Source organism: Apus apus, chromosome 17 (assembly GCF_020740795.1).
Source record: "Apus apus isolate bApuApu2 chromosome 17, bApuApu2.pri.cur, whole genome shotgun sequence".
Lineage (NCBI taxonomy): Eukaryota > Metazoa > Chordata > Aves > Apodiformes > Apodidae > Apus > Apus apus.
In genome coordinates this window covers 7,546,834-7,562,013 of record NC_067298.1, presented here as the reverse complement: position 1 = coordinate 7,562,013, position 15,180 = coordinate 7,546,834, and the positions used below count along the sequence as shown (strand labels likewise).

At 40.0% G+C, this 15,180-nt stretch overlaps 1 protein-coding gene across 1 annotated transcript in view; it reads right to left on the bottom strand.

The window, feature by feature from the left end:
* Positions 1-15,180, bottom strand: part of TOM1L1 (target of myb1 like 1 membrane trafficking protein) — a 484,861-nt gene that overhangs the window by 153,678 nt on the left and 316,003 nt on the right. The gene's annotated exons all lie outside the window — the stretch shown is intronic.

Here is a 15,180-nt window from a genome sequence, read left to right as displayed (position 1 = left end):
ACCCCATTCTACTGCTGCAGCTTGTGAGCTACTTCTATTCTAGGGAAGTTATTCACATGCTGTAACAGGGGGAAAGGGCAATCCACAGCAGCAAGACTCTCTTATGCCTTCAACAGAAGTTATTTCCTGAGCAAAAACTGTGTGATATGGGGTCACTAAAATTTGAAGAGATGGGATGGGGCCAAGAAGAAAGCAGAAAGAACCTGAGCATGAACAGAGGTGAGAGGAGATGATGTTACTGTCTCAGAAAATGTCACTGTTCAGAATTCTACAATAGCATGTCTGTAATACAGCTGCAAAAGTGCTTTTGATGGCCACTCGTGCAAATAAAATCTGATTGCTTGAACATTCAGAGAAAGTAAACAGGAGCGACAAGGTGCCAGGCTCACTAAAGCAGCTCTAGTGGAGATTCAAGCTCACAGTTATGATTAATATGTGGGGTTTTGTCGTGACTGGTTTTGTGAGAGTTTGTACCTGTGGTTTTTCTCCCCTTCCTCTGGGATTTGGTAATCTCTATCAAAATAACCTACTGGCCAAAGTAAGGCTGTGATCAAATCAGTACAGCAAGACTGAGGGAAGGGTTGCATGGATGAGGAGGACAGCCAAGCCAGGGTGGGTGAGCTGCAAGTGAAGCAGAGGTCTCAAGAGGCTGCCCTGCCCTCACACAGGGAAGCACTTGATGCATTTCCCAGAGGGCAACAAGCTCCATCTGTTTGCATCCTCCTCGTCCCCATGCTCCAAAAAGGTGCCTTTGCTTTCAGCTAACGCACCTGGAGTGCCAGCTTGGTCCCCATGTCAATAAGTCTGGATTTAAAAAAATAAAAAAGAACAAAAAAACAACAATCCTAACCATTTATTGCTTCAAGTGTTGTCTCGTGCTTTTATGTACTTGCTGCAGGGTACTGGATCTTCTTGTTTTTTAAAAAAATAGTTTAAAAATAATAATAAAAAAAAGTAGTCTTGAGGGCTTAATTTAAGACCTGGTCTTTTCTAATATCCTTGTGGACAAAAAAAGCCAAAACAACAAAGTCAAGTAATACCATGTATACTGTGCTACTCACAGGCAGGATATCTAATTCTTTCTGAAGGTGAGATGCATCATTCCCAACCCAACATACAGATAAGAAAACCAAGGAAGAAATAGGATTTTTCAGAGTGAATTGTTTTGTGTAAAATATCCCAGGAAATCAAACTCCTTCCTCTCCGTTTACCATTCCTGTGAATTCCTCATAAAAAGTTAAATTTCCTGTTTAAATACACCAAGTGAAACTAAAGCAACTCTTCAAAGAAGAATTAATAATTTCAAACTCACTTCTCCCTGACTCCCCCCAGTCCAGTGTGGAACATTGCCCATCTCAAAAATATATTTTTATTTTCAGAACACTTCCAGTGAAAGAGTCATAGTAAATACCTAGCAGAACCACATCTAAACCAAAAGACGTTGAGTTTTTTCGCTCCCCAACTGTTACAGTCCAAGCCAGCAGAGGATGCAGCTTCCACAATCAAAACCCAGAGCTCTGCTTTGAGTTAAAGCACCACACATCTGTTTCACCCAGCATTGCAAGCTCCAGTCCATAAAATCTGTTTCAGATCTTATCCATACAAATGGGGTTCCATATACTTCTGTTCATAGCAATCTACAATGGAAAGATCTGCACAGAATCAGTACTGACCTTCATTTCGCTTTACCCATTCTCATGTTGGAGTACAAAATGAAATAAGCAGAGCTCCACCTTCCCAACATAAAATTGTGCTGCTATCTGAAAAGCAGCCTGATTTGTAAACATCTATTATGCACCACTTGTGCAAGGATGCAATTATTCAAATCCATTCTGTGATTGTGCTTTTTGATTGCCAGAAATCTCTACTGCTGTGACAGAAGCTGCCCAGCTCGCAGGGAGCCTGGGTTAAAGTTTGAGCCCAACTGTTCCCTCCCACCCCAGCCCCTTCCCTCCTGCATTCCATTAGGATTTTGCCTCAACAGACTCCTGATATGACCAGGTACAAAGAAATTGCTGCAATTCCTCATCTGTGAAAATGGCACTAAATGCTGGGTTCGAAAAACCAGAGTGAAAGGATTAAAAGTCTGCTTTTCAAGGTAGTTCAAAGCACTACGCTCAGTTAGTGGTTTCACTCAAATATTATGGGAAAGGTGGTATTCTGGTTAAAGGTGGATGGACCAATCTAGCTGATTGCCTAGCTTAAGTATTTGCCTGCTGCTGAATGTATTGCAAACTACTTTTCAAACCTCATGATGACAGGACAGCCCTTGCTATGAATGGAACAATTTCCATGAAAAATCAACAGAAATGTCTTGCAACAGGAAGGCTGTGCTTGCAGGTAGCTGCTTGTAAATGGAACTGCACAGACCCAAGTTTCTCTTTCAGTTTTGCTTATGCTCAGCAGTTGTGCATTTCTTAAGCCACCTAGAAATCTAATTGATTTGAGTGCAACCTGCTCTGTTGGTAGCTGCAGACCAGTTTAAATTGAGTTTATTCTGGTTTAGTCTGCTCCTGTCAATTACCTCCAAAAACCACATGGAGAGCCAGGAACAGATTTACTGAGGAACACATAAGAGGAAGGTGGAAAGAAGGGTTTACTGTGTAGATAACAGATGAACATAGCTAGAGTGGGTTTTGGGTCAAGTGTGGGGAAGCAGCCGCATCTTTCATCCATCTGGAAGCTCTTACAGGTGTCTCAGGAATTGACAAGTAGAAAGCCTGTATGCAACTACCTTTGCATGACTCCTCAGCTGCAGAGTTGAGGCTGTCATAGGACCCTAAGGTCAGAACTTAGGATTCAGCCTGTACTGTAGTTGGCCACCTCATCTTCAAAAGTATTATCTGTTTGGCATGTCAATCACTAACAAAACCTGATCTTACATAGTTATGAAGAGTAAAAGGCAAGTATTTCAACTGAAAGGCTGAAATAAAGGCATTGCATTTATTACATTATTCATGCCAGTCTTTCGAATGCCAGGTATGTCACTCATTATGCTAGCCACGTACCAGAAGTGACTGTTAATGTAGAAAAGTAACTCTTAACATTTGCCACAATTCTTAATTTTTCTAAGTTACTCTCCACCAGGAAACGGAACATACTAATTGGTTTCACTTTTGCGTATAACCAATCTTGAATCTTTCCCATTTTCTAATTCATATACACCTGGTGTACGTTGCAGTGCTTGGATTTTTTTGTATAACATGGTTCATTCTAGTTTGGTAGAGGAAGAGCAACATGAGTTCTAGTGCAAATAATGACACTAGAAATACTGAGATTTTGTAAATGCTAGCTTTTAAAACTTGGTATTTTAGCCAAACTTGACCAAATAGCTTGCCCTTAAAGAGCAAGAGAATACAAATTCATTAAATATTATAAGCTACTAGATACCTTAATAAAGTGGGGGTTTATTTTGCTGGAGGCTGGCTAGGAAGTTAGGAAAGCAAGGATGCCACATGACATTCAAAGAAAGTTTATTTGAAGTACGTACATCTCATTTAACAAGTAACATTTCCATCAGTAAATTTCTTGTGTGTGACAATTTGAGGGAAGCTCAATTTTATTTGATTGTAGAACATTTTAAGGAACAAGTCATAATGCTGACAGGTATTCCAGACATTCCAGTTCAGTATTTTTAAGTTTCAAGTAGTGCAGAGAGACAACGTCTATTATTAGAATAGCCATTAAAACACAGCAATTAACAACAAACTACTTGATTTGCAAGTTTCATGCTTTCATTTGAAAGTGGACCTAGTTAACTAAAGCACTCTGCTATTGCAATGACATTTTTAACATAAATACATGGTCATCACATATCAACAGTTCACACCGTGAACCACAAATTAATTCTAGCAGCAGCACCCTTGCTGGAATTCTCATTTTTCACTGTCATATGTGTGGCTTTAACGTCAGAAGTGATACATCTAAGCCTTTCCTTCCCCTGTTTTCCATTCAAATAGTGTGTTATCATACTGTGACATAATCAACAACCTTGAAAAATACTGAGGCATGGATTTGAATATAAGTTTATATATCAAAGAGGTATAAGCATTCTGAGCCAATTTAAAGCTCAGATCAAGCAGTACTACGATATGCTCCACACAGCTTTAGCTTGCAAGGAACTGTACTAAAAACCAAAATGTTAGCTTACAGAGTAAAGTTTTGATAGTGCTGCTCGGATATTTGTAAACCCCAGAGGTACAGAGGTCTGTGCAATACTTCAGTCTCAGCCAATTTCAGAACTGACACGATGCATCGCCATGCTCCAGACTCTGATCAGGGGTGAATTTTACCTTGGCAGGCCCAGCTTAGGGTTCTGTTTTGCACAAAACTGAAGAAGCTGCTCTGACAACTATGTGTTGACTGAAGAGAATATACAAGCAGCATTCACCCTCTTTGATGAATTTGGTTTGTCCCAGCTACACGGTATTTTGAGTAGGGGAAGAGTTTCCAAAACACACTGTTGATGGAAGTGCAGATAAGGGAACCTGAACCTTCCCTAAACAATATAATTAAATACCACTAGGCTTAATTCAGTTCCCTGGAAGATGTCCCAATTAAGTAGATTTTCTAATTAAGGATATTCTGATTGCTTACTGAGGTGTCTATAGCATTCAAGTGACATTAAAAGTAAAACAGGAGAGACAAGAAAGTGTTCTTATTACGCCTTGTCCCCTTTAAAAACATGGTATGGTTCAGCTGTTAATGAATATTTAAGTAGGTACATGTTTTTTTCCAGATTGATCTGTGTTGGTAATTGCACAGCAGAGTAATGACAACCAAGAGGTCAAATCTGCCCTTCACTTCCAAGTGTAATTCCATATGAACTAATGAGAACTAAACCTGCCATAACAGAGCAAAATGGCATCTTAAAGAATAAAAAGGCTTGAAAAGACAGGCTGTTTAATTTCAAGAGAGTTGACATTTTCAGTCCATTTTTATCACAGATGCTCCTGTCAAGATTTGCTTGCTTTAAAAACGTGGAGCAATTAAAACCCAACTAATGCTGGGCAAGCTGCCTTGCAACACTAAGCTAAAATCTGGCTTTACCAAAAGTAAGTTAACTCACATCACGTCCCTGACTTCCAGCCTACATTCTCATGCCCTGGTTAGGCACAGAAAGCTTCTACTCACACAGTTCTGGATCTATATTTAAGAGTACTTGGTGTGATATTTTTCTGTTGAAGATGTGGGTTGAAGCTTCCTGATAACAAACCACTCATCTTCAAGATTTTTTTTTTTTAGAGCTTACTATGTAGTTGTGCTACTGCCTTTCTACAGACAAGTGTAGTATAGCTCTGTATCCAAGCAGCATACTAATCTTCAGTTTGGTCTGCACCTGGGCTGTACATCATGATTCACAGGACTCAATTTTTTCCTGTTTTCTTTCCTGTCAACTTTTCAGTAATATTATGGCAACTGAAACCTGGAAATACTTAAAAAATGTTCCTATGTATTTAATCTTTGTAAAAAATAGAAATACAACCTTTAAGTTTCTGCTGACACAACCATTAATATTCAGTTATTCTAAAGCACCTTCTTATTTCTGTTTCTACTTCCCAAGCACAAAAACTGAGGCCAAGGTGTTATCCTTTAAGTCTTGTTTGGCAGTGCCAGGTAGAGGCAGACTGGAAACGTGAGTTTTGCTGAGAAGATGTATTTCACACAAAGAGCACATAAAGCAAAATGCGTCCTAAGGCATAACATGAACAGGCCTGTAAAATGCTACCAAAAGCTCATTAATATCACGGATGGGTGCCTTTCTAAAAATTCACCATGACTTCAATGGCTTCTTAGTCCAGGGGACTCCACCAGTAATAAGGAACCTCACAAGACAAAAGGGAAAAGGTTCACTCAGGTTTTTAAGCTGCCAAGTACAAATCTACATTGCAGCCATGGTAGACTGGGTGGGCACAGATCAAATAGCTGTTGTAAGAGGATCTTGATAAGCCATGAACCTCTTGCACAGCAAGCAGTCCACACAGATATCAGACAACACGGACCTGGCTAGACTGAGACACAGCAGTTAGCATTTTGATACTTTCAGCACAATGCCCCAAAAGGGCACACAACCAACAAGACAGTTGAAGCACCACTGACTTCCAAAAACTGCTGGCTTAAATTCTGTGCAGACTCCAGGTATCACAGCTACAAAAGACATAGCACATGTCAACTCTGTCCTCAAGGAATGGGCAGCAAAGAATGAAAATAGGGAGAAACCATAAAAAGTTAGGAAGTGTTTTATTCTTTAACAGATTTTCTCTTGATTGACACCAAGCAAACAGTAAGGACAAGTGTAATAGCTCCAATTATGCTAGGAAGAAATCGAATCAGACAACAAAGAAAATGCTTACAGATGTCTGAAGGACAAAAGACTCCAGCAGTATAGATTGGTTAGCAGTGATCTAACTGCTTCAGAGCTGCATATGACTCTGATCTCATCCCATTATCTGAGCTGGCACTTAGCATTAGTGTACAACAGACAACACAAACCAGGAGACAGGGGCATCTCAGCCTGGTATCTGATAGAGAACAGATTTGTACAGCAGACTGCACAACTAGAATACTATTAAAAAAATACATGGAGCATTGCAGACAATAATGCTAGATAACAGAAATCACACAGTTAAGTGACTTAGTACCTGCTAAAAAAAAGAAAAAATTATGGGCACTATGTCCTGCCACCTACTCACTTGACAACACAGACCAAGACAGCAAGAGTGCCAAAGCAAACAGTTTCTGAAAGAAACTCAGTTTCTGTATCACACACCAGCCACCTCAGAACTGAGCTTGAAATTCCAGATGCTGCAGTCTGGGAAGCTGGGGGGTCCTGCTGGGACTGAACCTCAATTACCTCTCTTGCACAAGACACACATCTGGCAGACCTTATAGCAGCCTTCCAGAACCTGAAGGGGCTACAGGAAAACTGGAGAGGACTTTTTACAAGAGCACAGAGAGAGATGATGTGGAGTTTCAAGCTAAGAGAGTGTAGATTTAGATGGGATATTAGGAATAAATTCTTTACTGCGAGGGTGGTGAGACTCTGGAACAAGTTGCACAGAGAAACTGTGGATGCCCCATCCCTGGAAGTGTTCAAGGCCAGGCTGGTGAGGCTTGGAGCAACCTGGTCTAGTGGGAGGTGTTCCATGGGGATAGGAACTAGATGATCTTTAAGGTTCCTTCCAGTCCAAACCATCCTATGATTCTATTTTTAAATTTTATTCTTTCTGTAGCTAAATGATTTACAAAATGATTAATCATTTGCTTCTTGTTTGTTTCTGGGTGAAATGGTATATTTCAATCATCTGCACACTCCATGCATAGAGCTCCTTCCCTGTCTGTGGTTGCTTAGTCAGGGTTGAAGTGCCTGGTGCCAGAGCAAGGAGATCTCAAACAGTGACTGGTGAAGGGCACGGGACTAAACTGGTGCATCAAGTTCCATAGGAGACCATGATGAACACCACCTTGAGGGAACAAAACCAAAAGATGAAGTAAAATAGTGAACAGTGGTGAGGGCGTGGAAACAGATGACCTTTAAGCTCAAGCTTGAGGCTGTGACTAAGTTTGATGTGGGACTAGTGCATTAGCCTGGGTGTGCCTTGTGTATAAAATGGCTTTAAAAACCAAACCCACTCACCCTAATCTTAAATGAGGCTTCACATTATTATTATGTAAAACTTAATGAGATCTTTATCTGGAGTATTCTGTGTACAGTCAGTTCCAATTATTAAGAGTATCATTAAAAAATAATTAGCTAGAATAAAAACGTTTTTTGTTGGCAGACTGCTTGAGTTGTCTGCAGCATCTTCCAGTGACTTCATCTGAATTGTACAAAGCTTTCTTTCCAGTAAAACCTGTGTGTGTTAATTAGAGAGACTGAAAGAAGACTCATTCTGGGGGCAGAATAGCAAATTATGACCCTCAGGGAATGCTCTGAACTATTCCATCTTGAAGGACCTTGCCTGTGGTTTTTGGCACTTGAGGTAAAACTAGAAAAAAAGTGAGAACGCTACTGGCTAATTAAGGTGACTTCATTGCATCTCTTGCAGACCTGATACATAGTTGCAGACCTCCAGTAATTAATAAAGAACAGTAGATAACAGGGGAAAAAAAAGTGTGCTAACAGAATTTGGAGAAATCCGTGCTAATGACTGCATGAACCTGTCAGAAGGCAGATGGGAAAGAACAACTGTCTGCAGCTGCAGTTGTGTTTAGCATATCACCCAGGATCAGGTCACAGACTTCCCAGCTTGGCATCTTACTGGAATTGTTCACCCATTAATGCCTGACTTTGGTTCTGGTCTTCAGCCAGGCATTAAAAGGGGCACTGTGCTGACTAGACTGACAAGTTGCCCGGTGTCCCTGACTGCATGCTTCCAGGTCCTAACAAATCAAACCTGAAAAACTTAGGTTTGTTATTTTGTAGAAAAATCCTATTATCATATTTTAAAGTGTTTAAATACTTGAGTATATGAGGATGCACTGTTAATTCCAGTCTAGTAGCAGTGCGGCCAGTGCAGATGTTTGCATATGAATTACAAAAATAAACCCACTAACTTTCCTAGTTTTAAACACTTGCTTAAAGCTTTCTGTTTTACCAGAATTAAAAAAATAATAATTCTATGACCTACAGCCTTCGTGTAAAAATAAGTTAGAGAGAAACCAAAAAAGAAGAAAAAAAAATGAAAGGATGGGTGCTTGAGAAAGGTGTAAGTTGGAACAAATCCTGAGCTTCTGTAAGAAATGACTAGGAGGTCAGAGACACTACAAAGGGCAAGAACTATTGTGGTTGACCAATTACTATTAGACTAAGAAACTATAAAACAGAGTGTAGAGAAACAAAGAAGGCTAATTGGTTTAAAAATTAAATTTAAAGATAAAAGATCAGTATTCACCCAGCTCTGGAAAAAGGCTCCTATGGAAACCACCACTTTTTGTGTTAAGGGGAAAAAAAAAAATCATCTCTTGCTGCAAACTAGACATAAATTTACAGGTTTGCTTGTTTTGTTGTTTTCCTACCATGGACAGGGGCAGGGCATTCAGGTGGTGAGAGGAAAAAAAAAAAAAAAAAAGACTCATTCAAAAGAAAATTCGTGGCATTAAAATAACTGTCAGTTCAATGAGTTACTTAGTGTTTACACAACACAACTCAGCAGCATTCAGATTTGGATTATGGTGAATACAAAAGTTGGTAAATTCAGAGCACTGTTAGAAGACGACTTATAGGAGAAGATAATGAGCAGTGAGTAAATTAACACCATCTCGTTCCTCAAACTACAGTTTTCATAAACGTTGGGTTCCCAGAACAAATCTTAGCAAGAAGTGATAGAAGGGGGCACCAAGGGACAGACAGAAGATGTCTCCTATGTGAGAAGAATTACAGCTGCTCTTTGCTCAACTAAGAAAAGCTCTGAAAGCTTTCTATGGCTCAGCTCAGCTGTTTCCAAGTCATGTAAAGTTGATTCGGTTTGAATGAATGTGCAAATTGATTCACTCAGCTCAACCCCCCAAATTCTAACTCTGCATTAATAATGTATATGGCACAAACCCCACAAGCTGCCAAGAAACACCTGAGAAGTGTTTACTTTCATCAGGCTGGTGTATAGTCTTCCTGCTAAAACAATTAAAGGAATACAGCTTCTGACCTGCCAGTTCTTACAAGTCCTTCTGCATAAAGGGGGAGAAATAATCTAAACCTAAGGATTTTGCTGGCTTTTCTGATGTGATATGGAGCTGTTGGTTTGATTGTACAGTAGTGCTTTATTATCCTTCTGTATGTCAATGTTATTTATCATTTGAATAACACTAACAACACGCCCAGTGCTTTATAAACACCTATAACAAAGGATGCTCATTGATCACAAAGAGGAATACACAAATGATGATTTGTGGGTATGCAAACTACCACAGTATTTATGTACTAAACTGGCACAACAGTCACAGCTCACATCTTTTGCTGAGTGGTTAAAAGAAAGCAGTAATTAGTTACTAATGCCTGGCATATTTCGATGCTGCATGTCAAAGACAGAAAAAAACTGATTGTAATTTGTGGAACAAATCTTTGCAGCCTTCACTGTTGCCAAGCTGGTTGATTATTTTTCCTTTCAAAACAAACCAGCCATCGGGATGCATCTGTGACAAAAGAACGCAGAAATGCTAATTCATAGAAACAATAGTCTAAAACCTCTCTGCTTGAAAGGGGTAAAAGAGCTTTTCAGTAGTGCCCATCATCACTAGCCTCAGACCTGCACATGAACAAGCAATTGTAGCCTCTGAGTAACGATGGTTGTGCCTCAAATTAAGTACTGTGTTGTAGCAGAGTGTTAGTAGGGCACCCATGATTCTGTTCTTTTGTTTTTCTAATTAACAAAATACAAACCCTTTGAGTTTGCTGAAGTCAAATACTTATTTCCCTTATGAAAAAGTCTTCTTTTGTCTGTTTCTTAAAAGATTTTCTATTATGGCAGCAAAGATCCTCTAAAAAGTATTTTTTCCTGGAATGTAATATAGAGCAGCTGCTGATCTAGCAATGAGCTTGCTGAAGATTTTATTTAAAAGAAAAATCTCAAGGAAAACCCCTTCTGCTCAAGTGCAGTTTGTCAGCCACTTGCTTTTCTCACTGTTTATTACTGAACTGCCTCAACAAGAGGCTTCAATATTAGACCTGTGACAACGAGCTGAGATTGAGTGGAAAGGCTAGTACAAAAATACTTAAATGTGAAATGAATGGGATAACATGTGAAGATGACATATATGATGTAAATACTCAGTATTTTACGTCAAGTGAATCTAGTTCCAAGTACTAAACCTGGACCTTGGCAGAGCACGTGGAAAAGGCCCCTGGAAAGCATGTATTACTGGCATTTAGATACAAGTGAGCCAGTGGGAAACATGGTCAGGGTTAACAACAGAGGAAGCTGGAAATAATTCAAAAAAGACAATCAACCATAAAAACTTTATGACGTACAAAGTTGCAAGTTTTTGTCAAATGGGAACCTCATGCCTTATTTTTGCACAAAAGCACATACCATCCACCCCTTTAAAAAGTTAAATAAAATCTCTACAAACACTACTGAAAGTAATTACTATTCCCACGTCAGCAGACACCCTACCCAGGTCAGTAACATGAATTGGGCTAAAGGGTAAGAATTTTAACAACCAGTTCCGAGGCAGCGAGGCGGGGAGGGAAACAGGAGATTGGAGTTTTGCAATGTCTTCTAGCATTGAATGAGTCAGAGAGAAGGAGTCTGGCAGGAGGATGAGGAGGCAGCACCCTTGCAGGGCTGCCAGCTGGCCTGTCTTGGGGAGCAGCTTTAACTGCAGAGCCACTGCATTTCAAGGTGGCTTTATGTGCATTCCTAAAAGCTTCTCTTGAATAGGAATGAACTGAAAAACATGCTTAAGTGCTTCCTTATATTCAGGCCCACAGGTGCAGACAGCACATCTCCCTGTTCCACAACATCCCTCTTGCCACTTCCAACGCACCCCCTCAAGCTGCAGCTACACTGTCTCCTCACCTGGTACCCTTAGCAGAAACGTGATTTATATGAGAAAACAGGAGATCAAGCCATGCCTGCCTGTGCCCCCTTTTACCCCAACATCATATACAACATACACCCTCACAACTATTGTACCTTGAACAGACTTCAGGTGTTGCCCTGCCAGCAGCTCAGAGGAGAGAACACTGCAGCAGCTTTTAACATTAAACCAGCTTGTGTCAAGGCTGTAATCTAAGCAACGTTTAAAAGTGATTTCAGAAGTCTTTATATTTCCACATAGATAATTAACAAAAAAAAATTGCGACTCGTTTAAGTACAAGCACAATACCAGTATATTAAGCAGTGTCCTCTGAATACTTTAGAGCTTTTTCATTTTAATAATTCCTCTGCAGTAAGAGGATTTCTGCAGCTGTTTACCTTGAAATCTAAAACTATCTCAAGTTTTGCTCCATTGAGGCTCTTCTGAACAGTTACCACAATGAACAAATTAAAAGATCTTTTTCTCCTGTCTTACTTCCTGAATGCCTCTGAACTTGAGGACTAGAAGAAACTACGGAGAACTGAAAAAAACAAATGGTTTATAACTTGAAATGACCTTGTGGGAGATTTCTATATGAAATGCATAATAATCTGCTATTACACACCTGGTTTATACATCAGATGGTTGGATTTAAGCTTTAATTCCTAAAGAACTCAAGATAACAGCTCTCCATCTTTGAGGCAAGGTCTTCACATTTCTCTCTCAGCATTCCTCCCTATTCCAAACCCTCAGACTCTAAAAATAGAACTGATTTGGGCATCAACCAGTGATTACTTGCCTGGGAAATGTTTGATAGTTTTGGTTTTTTTTAAACTACCTTTATGAAACATTCTAGTGAAACTGCCCAGGAAACCTCATTTCCAAATTTTGATTACTGCATCTACTCGTCTTCTGATTTAACCACTGAACTTTTACAGTATGGCAATGAAGTGAGTTCAGACTCCTTCATCAGGATGCCTCCAAGCAGTCTAGGATAAACTTCTGAAACAGGAAAGTTTTGGGGAGATTAGGGAGGAAGAATTTAAAAGAAAACCTGTCTTGCCACTGAAATTTCACAGAAATTTAACTCTGAAGCTGTGATTTCTGCTTTGAGAAGGTGAATGAGAGGACGAAAAAAGAACCACTCCTAAAATTTCTGGGTTAAACTTATCTCATTTGGAGATTCCTATACAATCTGAGCACTAACTTTGCCTCAACCCATGAGCTTCTAGTTGGTCTTTGTCCTCCCCATCCCAGTGTGTGCCTGGGGAGGGGGTGGAGTTGAGTGAGCGGCCACGGGGCTGATTCTTTGGAGCTGTGCCAGGCCCAAACCACAACGTGCGGCCAGATGCACATTTCTTATCTAACACAACTTCCCCACCCAGATATTCTTGCAGAAATGCAAATAATAATAGGAAATAACAAGTTAGACAATATTAGAAGGGTAACCCCTGAGCTGAAACTTAATTTCCCCCTCATTACTCAAGCATCAAAGATTGAATCTTGGAAAAGAGGACAATGAATGGGTACAAACATAACTGAAGGGAATTAACTTGAAACTCTGGATGAATATTCATGCAAAATATTTTTGCATTGTTTGCCTAGCTCTAATCATGCTCATTAAAGAAAAACTTCATTAGCGAAGGCAAGAGCATATTGTTGTGCACAGCAGTGAACAAAATACAATCCTAGAAATAGCACTTACTGGTTTTTTGAGCAGTGAGCACAGGTTTGTCAGTTACTGGTAACAAAGGAAACATTTCATAGTTATAATGAGCTCAAATGTTCACATTAACAATTCAAATTCATAAAAGGGATAGGCACAGTTTGAGCTTCTTGCAAAACAAAGTCTCACAAAAAAAGATTGGTATTGAATACAGAGGGAAAGGGTTAGATTCTTGGAGGAGCTAATGGATAAATAATAGAACTACTGTCATGCATTAGGGTAGATGTGCATCATTGCCTGATGACAGATGACTTCGCAGTGTTTGTGAATGTTTCCATCTAATTACTGATGCACAAAATAGACACCACCTCTTGTATGAGTGCCAGCTAACAGATGAGGGTTCTGTTTTTCATCAAAACCATCCTCAGTTCTGCAAACAGCTAGCATACATTAACCACCTTGCTTCACATTGTAGCAGGCTTGAAACTGGGTGTTTACCCAGGTTTCAAGCAAAATCAAGGTTCCCTTCCTCTCTGAAACACTACCTTTCTCTGCTATTAGCATTCCATCAGTATCCCAGCTCTGAGTCAGATTTTGGACACACTGCTCAGCAGTTCCACACCAAGATGGAGTTCTTCCCACTTGTTATATATCACCCCATGGAACCTCCCTCCATCCTGCTGAGAAGAACCAGGTGTCAAAGAGTCTGGAGCTGTGCCTGACATGAGGCATTGCACTGCTGGGCATTGCAATAATCAGGTTCATTTGCAAATGAGCATTTTGGGGAAGCTCAAGGGACAGTACAGACCCTTCATCAATAGAAAAAGAGCTGACAACACGTCTCTTCTTCACAGCCTTGGGAAGATTAAACACAACAGGAACCGCTTCTACAGTGCTAGGGACCACACAAGTTCTGTAGTGACAGATCATCTTTGATAAACACTTAATGTGATGCCTGGAAATTCACTCAGGACATTTATGTAAAGCACAGAAATTCTGACTGAAAGTGCCTCATAAATGGCCTCAGCCTTGCTATCAAAGGTTTAAGTGATCAGCAGCTCACTGTATCATGTGCACATCAAAGGGTCACAAATCCAAAGCTGGGTAATTTTGGCACTCTGTGCTTTACCAACAGCATCTCGGGGAGAACCAACCACTGTCATTAGCAGGTTTCAAATTCGATAAATACATTACATTTTTTTATTTCTCTCACACTTCCACTAGATTTACGTTCCAGTTTTCATCAACATCCAGCTTATTGCATACCAGGCCACTCAAACAAGAGATCAGCATGTTTTGGAGGGGGTATTTGCTCACTGTCTATGCATATCAGTTATATTATTGTGTATTTTTGTAGTTTCATACTGTTTCTATGTGCAATAGGTCTTTCTAAAAATGATTCCATGTTTTTTCCCCCTAAATGGCTTATTATCTAGAATAAACACTACCTACCCCTCTCTTCTTTCTCAGGTTTCCCCTGCAAAGATTCCAGATTTTCCTTTTTGTGAGATGCTTGCCATGTTCTTCAAGATCTGGACACATTACTCATACTTGCTGACAATATTTCAGCTTCTGCAGCTTATGCAGTAATTTGGTAGTCCTAATACCATTTTTGTTTCTCCTCCTTACAATCACTGCTGCAAACAGAACAGCTTATATAGCTGCTAAGTGATAGATTATATACAACTGTCCAAAAGATTTTCCCCAATTATTCAATTTTAGAAGGGCCATGTAATGTCCTTATTCAAATTCCCTTCAGAGCAGCTCTATTGCTGCTCCCTTATTTCTCTGATTGTTTTTGCTCACGTACACTGAAGGTTCAGTCTGGAGGAATCAATATTTCTCAGACATCAGGATGGGATGGGCAGTGCCCTGACCAAAGCACACACCTGGAGCAGCTCCACTGAGCAAGCAAACATGGCACACAGGGCATCAGTCAGTGATGTGCCACATTGTGCCTGGTCCCTCTGTGTATCCAACTCCACTGCTGAGGCAAC